Source organism: Mandrillus leucophaeus, unplaced genomic scaffold (genome assembly GCF_000951045.1).
Source record: "Mandrillus leucophaeus isolate KB7577 unplaced genomic scaffold, Mleu.le_1.0 Scaffold363, whole genome shotgun sequence".
NCBI lineage: Eukaryota > Metazoa > Chordata > Mammalia > Primates > Cercopithecidae > Mandrillus > Mandrillus leucophaeus.
Genome location: NW_012103843.1, coordinates 1,418,818 through 1,427,529, shown reverse-complemented (window position 1 = coordinate 1,427,529; position 8,712 = coordinate 1,418,818). Strand labels below are relative to the sequence as shown.

Genomic DNA, 8,712 nt, shown 5'->3' with positions numbered 1-8,712 from the left:
AAAAAAAAAAAAAAAAAAAAGACAATTATACAGATTACAGAGACCAGAGTAAGAGAAGCTTGGAGAAAAAAGAGAAACTTAGAGTGCCAACAACAATATAACATAAACAGACCAGCAAATAATAATGCAATTTCCCAGCTAATAGGATTGCTTAACAGCTGAATACATTCACATGCCTGATTAAACAGTAACAACATACACTTATAAAGAAAGATTGTAAGTTGTAATATGTCTTTTCAAGAAGCAGCATATTAACCACTGTTTATGCTTCTCTAATTACATTCCTTTAAGTTCTTCATTTAGAAAACAGTTTACATTATAATAGCCAGCATCACTTCTGTTTTTAAAACAATTGGTCACATTTATAGTGCCAAATTAAGGATCTACAGGATATTTTTGTAAGAAAAAACAAGTGCAAATGTGCTTTGAAAATGATGTTTAACTGAAGAGTCTGGTTACATAAAGATGAAGAGTCTAATGATCTCATCTCTTCCCAGTGGTTTGAAACCCTCTATTTTTTCTTATCACATTTTTCGGGAGCAGAGATTTGTTCTACGAACTTAGAAATTCAAAAATATGTGACATTATTACAGAACCTTCTTTGTTCCACCCTCTTTCCTCAACTCCATTTCTTTAGGCCATAGAAAATGAGGCAGCCTACACAACCCAGTCCTCAAACTCTTGCTTAGAACAGGGTATGGGAATGTGAGGAGAAAACAAATATGACTTAAAGAAGATTGGAAGGGGATCAAATAGTCATTCACTGTTTATCATAATAACATCTGAGAGACCTGCCCAAATACAAGCAAGGTGAAAAGAAATACACGGAATAGCACAAACTTATTAAAACAATAGCAATCAAAGAAAAAGAATACCAGGCAAAAGGCCAACCAAAACAACAACACAGAGGAAACACAATACAAAAGACAGAGGAAAGTCCTCTCAACTCTTCATGGGATGGAAAAATTGACATGTTACAAAAAGCCCAAAGATGAACAAAACACAATATATTGATCAATTTTTCTGTTAACCTAAAACCACTCCAAAAAATAAAATACTATGTTTAAGAAATTCTGAGGAAAACACAGCCTGAGTCAAGTGTATCATTCCCAATCATTTAGTTGTTAGAATATAAACTCAATAGACCTGAACTCTCAAGCATCAATGAAGTCACAGATTATAATATCCATGAGCTCATTTTAAGGGAAATGAAAACGTAATAATAAAACATAAAACCTAGCTAACTGAAATTGAATCAAACAAGAATTTTGAGGTGAGAAATAATGTTTAAAGTGGGAAAGTCTTTTCATACCCCCATATCAGCAATTAAAAAATAGAGTCAAAGATCCCTGATGGTCAAGCCATCCTTAGCGTCCTGACCTGGTCTCAGGAGGCACTGTTGTAAGTTCAGGACCACTTCTTTGTCTCTCTCTACCACGGAGCTAAGATTTGAGGGCTGTTCACCTGGGACCCCACTGCTGGCCCAGTTCAAACCAAGTGCCCCACTGTGAGCCCTGGACATAGGAGTCAGTCCAGGGGTGTGATAGGATCCAGGGGAGCCAACCAAAGTGACTCCTTTGGGGTTTTGTCATTTGCTGATGGAGAAAGCTCTAGAAAGTCTAGGAGATCGAGCTGGGAGGATGATAACATGGAAATGTAGCCATGTTCTCCTCTTGTGATGAAAGTCTCACTGCCAGGGAGAGATTGGGGCTGATGCTGGGAAAGAAGGTTTGGGGGAAAGGATGCTGAAACCTGGGTCATCTGTCTCCTGTTCTTTACCACCGTGGAACTCTGAGGGTGCGAGAGAGTGGGAGGGGATATGGGGCCATAGGCCTCTGTTCTTCAAGGCTCTGTTCCTCAAGGGGCCTTTAAGAGGTGATTAGACCCTCTGGATCTGTTGGTTCTGGCACTTGCTCTGTAACTCAATGACCTCTCCAGCATCCTTCCACTATGCCTCTTTCCATGGGAGCAGATTTTGTTGGCTTTTAGCCACCGGCACTTAGAGTTCTAATTAGTATCTACCCCTTCAGTCCTCAGGGTCCTCAGGATGGAGGAAGTCACCATAAAAAGCAATGGGAGAGAGGGCATCTGTTACCTTAAGACCACTACCAACCTCCTCCCTCCTTCCCAGTCATAGACTGCATGGAAACTCTGCTCACCCCAGGCAAGATGCCAGCAGCCCCCTTCCTGGTCATAATGTCACAGGCCCTGACATTCCACACTGTCCCGGAGACCAAGGCTGGGAAGCTGAAGACTTCTATAAGGTCCTTCTCCCTTAGCTGGAGGGAGCATGGCAGTAAGCCAAGAAGACAGGACCCTCTGCTTTGTCCTCCTGCTGTGCTGCTGGCAGGAAGTGAAGACTTGACCAATAAGAATGAATTCAGATAGAGTCCCAAGTAGATGGTTGGGCAAACAGAAAACCATGGGTCTGAATCAGGTAGATGATAGTCTTTTCTCCCTTGAGTCCTTCTCTGCTGTGGTTTGAATGTGTCCCCTCAAAAATTCAGGTATTGAAACTGATAGTGATAGTATTAAGAGGTGAGAGTTTTAAGAGGTGATTGGTCAAAAGGGTGCTTCCTCATGAATGGGATTAAGGCCCTTATGAAAGAGGCTTTGTGCAGCATTTGGCTCTCTTGCCTTTCACCATGTGAGGACACAGGGTTCCTCCCCTCCAGAGGACTCATCAACAAGGCGCCATCGTGGAAGCTTAGAGCAGCCTTTGCAAGACACCAAACAAGCCAGTGGCTTGATCTTGGACTTCCCAACCTCCAAAACTATGTGACATAAATTTATGTCATTTTTAAATTACCCAGTCTTGGGTATTTTGTTATAGCAGAACAAACAGACTAAGACACCATCCTTCCCTATCTCCCTGAATTTTTTACCATTAGACATTTGTTCCTTGGGCAATGGAGGAATTTAGGAAGTTTTTCTGTTTTTGAAGCCCTTTATAATTTCAGAACTCCATGCATACATTATATATTTTAACTTTTTGTTAATTTATGGAAATGTTCTAACTTGCAGGAAGTCAAGGAAGAATACCATGAACACCCACATATTCATCCTTCAGTTTCAATAATTGTGCACGTTTTTCCATCTTGCTTTTTCTACACACACATACACTTTTGTTGTTATCAGGAATATTTTAGCACTGTCCCAGGTGTCTTATCACTTTATGTAAAATGTTTTCTTGCTAACAGATCAAAGCACTGTTTTTATGTATCCACAATGACATAATCACACTAACAAAATTAACAAAAATCCTTACAGCAACTAACACTCAGTCCACATTTTAATTTCTCCCCCATCTCTGTCCCTTAGACATACAAAGTCCCTATACAACCATAAACTCTGAGAACTGCATCACACATGGCCTGGGGCCCCCAATGGATCCTCTGATGTAGTTGGGGTAAGAATTCCCTCATAAGGGGTTTATTCAACATTTCTCTCTGGTCTGGCAGTACCCATTTTCCTTCTGAATTCTTTTTAGCGCCTATTTTTATTAGTTTTTCTTTTTCAGTGGAAGAGAAAATGGGGATTATGGTAAGAGGAGGGAGGCAGGGAGTTAAGTGAAAAATACGCATTTCGGAAGACACAGCAGCCTGCTTGGCTATCTGATCTGCTGGGTTATTTCCTCGACTTTCAAAAGAAAGGCTTTTCTGGTGTCCGGGAACATGGACAATAGCTATTTTTTCTGGCAACTGAAGATTATTCAATACTTGAGTGATCAGCTCCTTGTGAATGAGGTCTTGACCTTTACTATTAATAAGACCTCGTTCAGTCCAAATTTTCCCAAATGTATAGGCCACTCCAAAGGCATACCTGGAATCTGTATAGATGGTTCCTTCCTGGTTCTGCAAGTACTTTAAGGGTTGACTGAGTGCAAACAGCTCACACATTTGAGGAGACCAACTGTTGGGCAATTTTCCTGATTCTATTTCTTTTTTTTTTTTTTTTTGAGATCGAGTTTAGCTCTGTCACCCAAGCTAGAGTGCAGTGGCACAATCTCGGATCACTGCAACCTTCACCTCCCGGGTTCAAGTGATTCTCCTGCCTCAGCCTCCTGAATAGCTGGGATTACAGGCGCCCACCACCACACCCAACTAATTTTTGTATTTTTTTAGTAGAGATGGGGTTTCACTGTGTTGGCCAGGCTGGTCTCGAACTTCTGACCTCATGATCCACCCATCTCAGCCTCCCAAAGTGCTGGGATTACAAGCGTGAGCCACCGCGCCCGGCCTTCCAATTCTATTTCCACAAGAGTTTCTCCATCAATCACCGAATACACATTGTGTCTTTCTCCCTCAATCACCCGGGAGGAACCATCTATGAATAAATGCCATCAGGAAGGGGGTTTCTCCTAGATCTGGTCTAACCTTTGTACGATAATCAATTAAATCTAAACATGTGTGTTCCCTCCCTAGATTTGGATTCCCTGTTAGGAAACCTGCTGGGTTGAGTGAATTATCAGTGGTCAATGTTAAATCATCCTTTTCCAACAGAATGGCCTCATACTTTAAGATTCTTGAGTCAGTAAGCCATCTCCCTGCTCTCTGGTTTAAGATAGTTCTAGCTTGGTGAGGTATGCTTACTGTCAATTTGCCTCCAAACATTAACTTTCTGCTTTCCTGGACTAGTATTGCTGTAGCCACGATGGACTGGATGCATTGAGGCCATCCACAAGTGACTGGGTCTAAGACCTTTGATAGGAAGGCTACAGGCTGCCAGTAGCCTCCATGTTCTTGAGTCAGCACTCCTAAAGCTACCCTACTGTCCACATTAACACAAAGGTGGAATGGCTTTTCTAGGGAGGGTAAGGCTAAAACAGGGGCAGTTATGAGCCTTTCCTTCAGCTCGACTTGATCAACTTCCTCAGAAGTCCACAGGAGACGGTTAGGCTTCTCCTGGGCAAATTTTTGATATAACAGTTTACTGTGTAGTGCATATGAGTCAATTCACAAGTGGCAGTATCCGACTAATCCTAAAAATTTCCTGAGTTCTTGTTAGTTTGAGGCAAGGGTAGGGACACGATTCCCTCGATTCGTTTAGGCCCTATTCTTTGCTTGTCTACACTTATCAAGTGGCCTAAATATTTAACTTTGGGCTCTACATACTGAAGCTTTCTTTTTGAGACTCATAGCCCCTCAAACTGCAGATGGTTAAGAATATGTGCAGAGAAGTCAGTTACCTTCTCTGTACCTTCACCAGGTATAAGAATGTTATCCACGTACTGAAGAAGGCATATTTGTTCTGGGATGACAACTTTTTTCTAGTACTTGGTCTAAAATTTGACCAAAAAGATTAGGGCAGTCTGTGAACCCTTGGGGCAAGACTGTCCATCAATATTGTTGTTTCCGCCCTGAGTGGAGATCCTCCTATTCAAAAGTAAATATATCTTGGCTATTTTCAGCCAGGGGACACACCCAAAAAGCATCCTTCAAATCTATTACAGTAAACTATTGATGATTATATGGAATCTTGCTAAGAATGGTATAAGGACTGGGGACAATGGGGTGGGTAGTCTGGACTATTTGGTTGATAGCTCTAAAGTCCTGTACTAGCAGGTATGACCCATCTGTTTTCTTGACTGGCAGTATTGGAGTGTTATATGGGGACATACAGGGCTTGAGAAGCCTGTCCTTAATAAAGTCTTTGATTATATGCTTCAACCCCACCCTACCTTCTAGGGGAATAGGATATTGCTTCCTTCTTGTTACTTCTCCCGGGGTTTTTAGCATGATGTGGATCAGAGGGACTTGGAGTATCCCTCAGTTTCCTTCTTTGGACCAGACATTAGGATTAATACACTTTTCATCTGCAGTGGTGAGTAGGTTTCATGAAGTGAGGAATCCTCTTGGACTGACTTGTAGACCTATGCCCAACATTAACATTAAACCCCTGCCCAGTAAATTAGTTCCTGCTTCAGGGATTAACAATAACTAAATATGAGCTGAGGGATCCTGGTATCTAACTTCTGTGCTTTCTAAAATTTTTGCTCTAAATCCTTCCCCTTTTACCCCGGAAACTAAAAGTTCCTCTGAGGAAGAGACAACATTAGACAGGGGGAAACAAACAGAGGAGTGAGCAGCCTCTGTATTGACTAAAAAGGTGATAAGCTCATATTTAGGTCCCACCTCCAAATTTATCAAGGGCTCCTGGTGGGACTCAAGATAAAAGAGACAGCCCCTGACCTCGCTATCTTCCTCAGAAGACATGAGTGGAAGGGCTTCTTTCTCCTTTCTTAGCTCAGGACATCCTCCCTTGAAGTGGCCAGTTCTTCCACAGCTATAGCACCTATCTTGTCCTTCCTTCCTCTTAGTTCTGGGATTCTTTAACCCTGCTCCCCGATACTCTTTAGGGGGCCTGGCAGATGAGGACCTTGATCCTCCAGATGGAGGCTGGGGTCATTTAAAAGAGGATTCGGACCCTTTATAGTTTCTGGCTCCCTGGAAACTCTGTCTAGAAGTACCTGGGTTTGGAGCCATCTGTTGGAAGGTGGAAAACAAGTTTTGTCTTTTGTTTCTGTTTTTCTTCATCCCTTTTCACATATACTTTCTGAGCTTCCCTGAGGAGCTCATTTAGCAGACGGTCTTCCCAATTGTCTATCCTTTGTAACTTTTTTGAAATGTCTGGCCAACTTTTAGTGACAAATTGGAGTTTCAACATTCCGTGCCCAAACGGATCACCCAAATTGAGGCCTGCATATTGCCTCATTTGCTCCCTCAGTCTGTCTAGGAATCTCATAGGCCCTTCATTCTTTTTCTGTTGTATATCAAATGCTTTAGAAAGATTTTGGGTTCGGGGTACTGATTCCCAAATTCCTTTTATTATCATCTCCCTTAGATGCTGCATATTTTCCCGGTGACCTGCATTGTTATTGTCCCACCAGGGGTCTCGGGCAGGGAATTTCTGGTCCGCGGTAGGAAAGTTTTTTCACCAGGAGGGTGCTCACATTCCTAAACTACCATAGCAACCCTACAAATCATAGTCCTTTCTTCCCCTGAAAAGAGGATGCCCAAGATGGACATTAACTCGACCTAAGTGTATAACTGAGGTCCTAAGTATTGGTTGGTTTGGTCTGCCACTCCATAAGGGTCATCTAGTAGTGGTTTAAGCTCCTTTTAAAAATTCTGGACTTCTGAACTGGTTAAGGGAGTATTTACAAAGCTAATGGCCCTCCCCCCGCTTATGGTATCTCTTTCAAAGGGAAGAGGGTCAGGGTTGACCTCTTAGGTACAGAGGGAAATGGGAAATTCTGAATATCTTTTTTACATTGTTCTACCTCACACTGGAGTCCTTTTAGAGAGGGGAATTTAGATTTGGAAGGGAACAGGCTGGTGGGACAGTAATTCCCAAGATTCAGGGTTATAAGGAGGAGGGATAGCATGAGCAGAGGGGAAATTTGGAAAGGGATCTGAGGCGGCAATGGCTGTCTGAGGGAAAAGACTGAGGACACTGAGTGGAGGAAGATAGTCTAGGGGATCCCATGCACTGGAGTCTTTAGGCATGACAGCTGGCTCCTCTGACTTTTCATTTTGAGGTGCTAGATTGGGTTCTTCCCTATTTGTTTTTAAGGGGAAAAGGAGGACAGGTCCTTGCCTCCAACAAAGGGCATAGCCTAGTTTTTCTTGAGACACTGAACTTTTATGATTAACATATCAGATTAGAAGCTGACACATTACATCTTCATTCAAACCAAACTTTGGCCAGAAGATTGAGGGTTTGAGGATGAGTCCCTGAGTCCAAATAAAACAGCATTTTATCATTTGTTGCTTTTTCCTATGTTTAGTCCTTTCATTATCCTTCCAGTATTTTAGCATGAGACCTAGGGGGCTATCTGGGGGGATATCTTTGTTACCATCTTTATCCCTCTTGCTCCCTGTCTTGCTTGGGGTATTTCCCCCAAGCATCCTGATGGTTTTGGGGTAAAGTTCAAGGTTCAATCTCCCTTACTGGAAATTTCTCGCCTTTTGGGGGGAGGCTCAACTTTCCCCACTGGAAATTTCTTGCCTTTTGGGGTGAGGTTCAATTTCCCCCACCAGAAATTACTTGCCTTTTCTACTACTGGAGGTTTCTGTGAGGTTCAATCCCCTCCCACAATGGGGATGTCTCTTCTCTTTTTAACCTCTAAGCCACCCCAACCAAGGAGTACTTCACCACCCCCTCATGGCTTTCTTACCTTGGTCTCGACCACCAAGGAAATACTTTACCGGCTCCCTTGGTATCTTTTCCTTGGTCCATGCACAGACTTGCATGGCTGTTATGGAGGATCCTTTAAGCTAGGTTGCTGGCCAGTTTCTTTCCATGTTGCTGAGAGCTCGGGTTATTGTTCTCACTGGGTGGGTCTTGATTTCTCACCCCTGAGGCCACTACAGTGGGGCGGGGTACATGTCCTCACAAGAGAGAACCAGAGACCACCCTCGGAGGGGAATGTAATCCCGGACAAGCCCCCAAATTGTTATAAGTAAAGTTTTGGTGCCGCAAAAGAAATAGCACTTGAATACAGAATTTTCTTTTTAATTCTCAGCAAGGCAAGGGTGCACCCTTACAGATGGAGTAATGGTGAGTACACATCTGGACAAGGGAGGGAAAGGGGTTCTTATTCCTTATGCACGTGGTCCCTACTGCTTTGTCACTCCCCCATTGGCTAGGGTTAGACTGCATAGGTTAACTAATTCCGATTGAGTAATTTAAAGCGAGTGACAGGGTGAG

At 42.8% G+C, this 8,712-nt stretch overlaps 1 long non-coding RNA gene across 1 annotated transcript in view; it reads right to left on the bottom strand.

Annotated features, from left to right (window-relative positions):
* Window positions 1-8,271, bottom strand: part of LOC105546560 — a 20,528-nt gene extending 12,257 nt beyond the window's left edge. The window contains exon 1 of the long non-coding RNA XR_001007117.1: window positions 8,180-8,271. This is a non-coding gene — a long non-coding RNA (uncharacterized LOC105546560). The remainder of the gene's footprint in view (window positions 1-8,179) is intronic.
* Window positions 8,272-8,712: the final 441 nt, after the last annotated feature.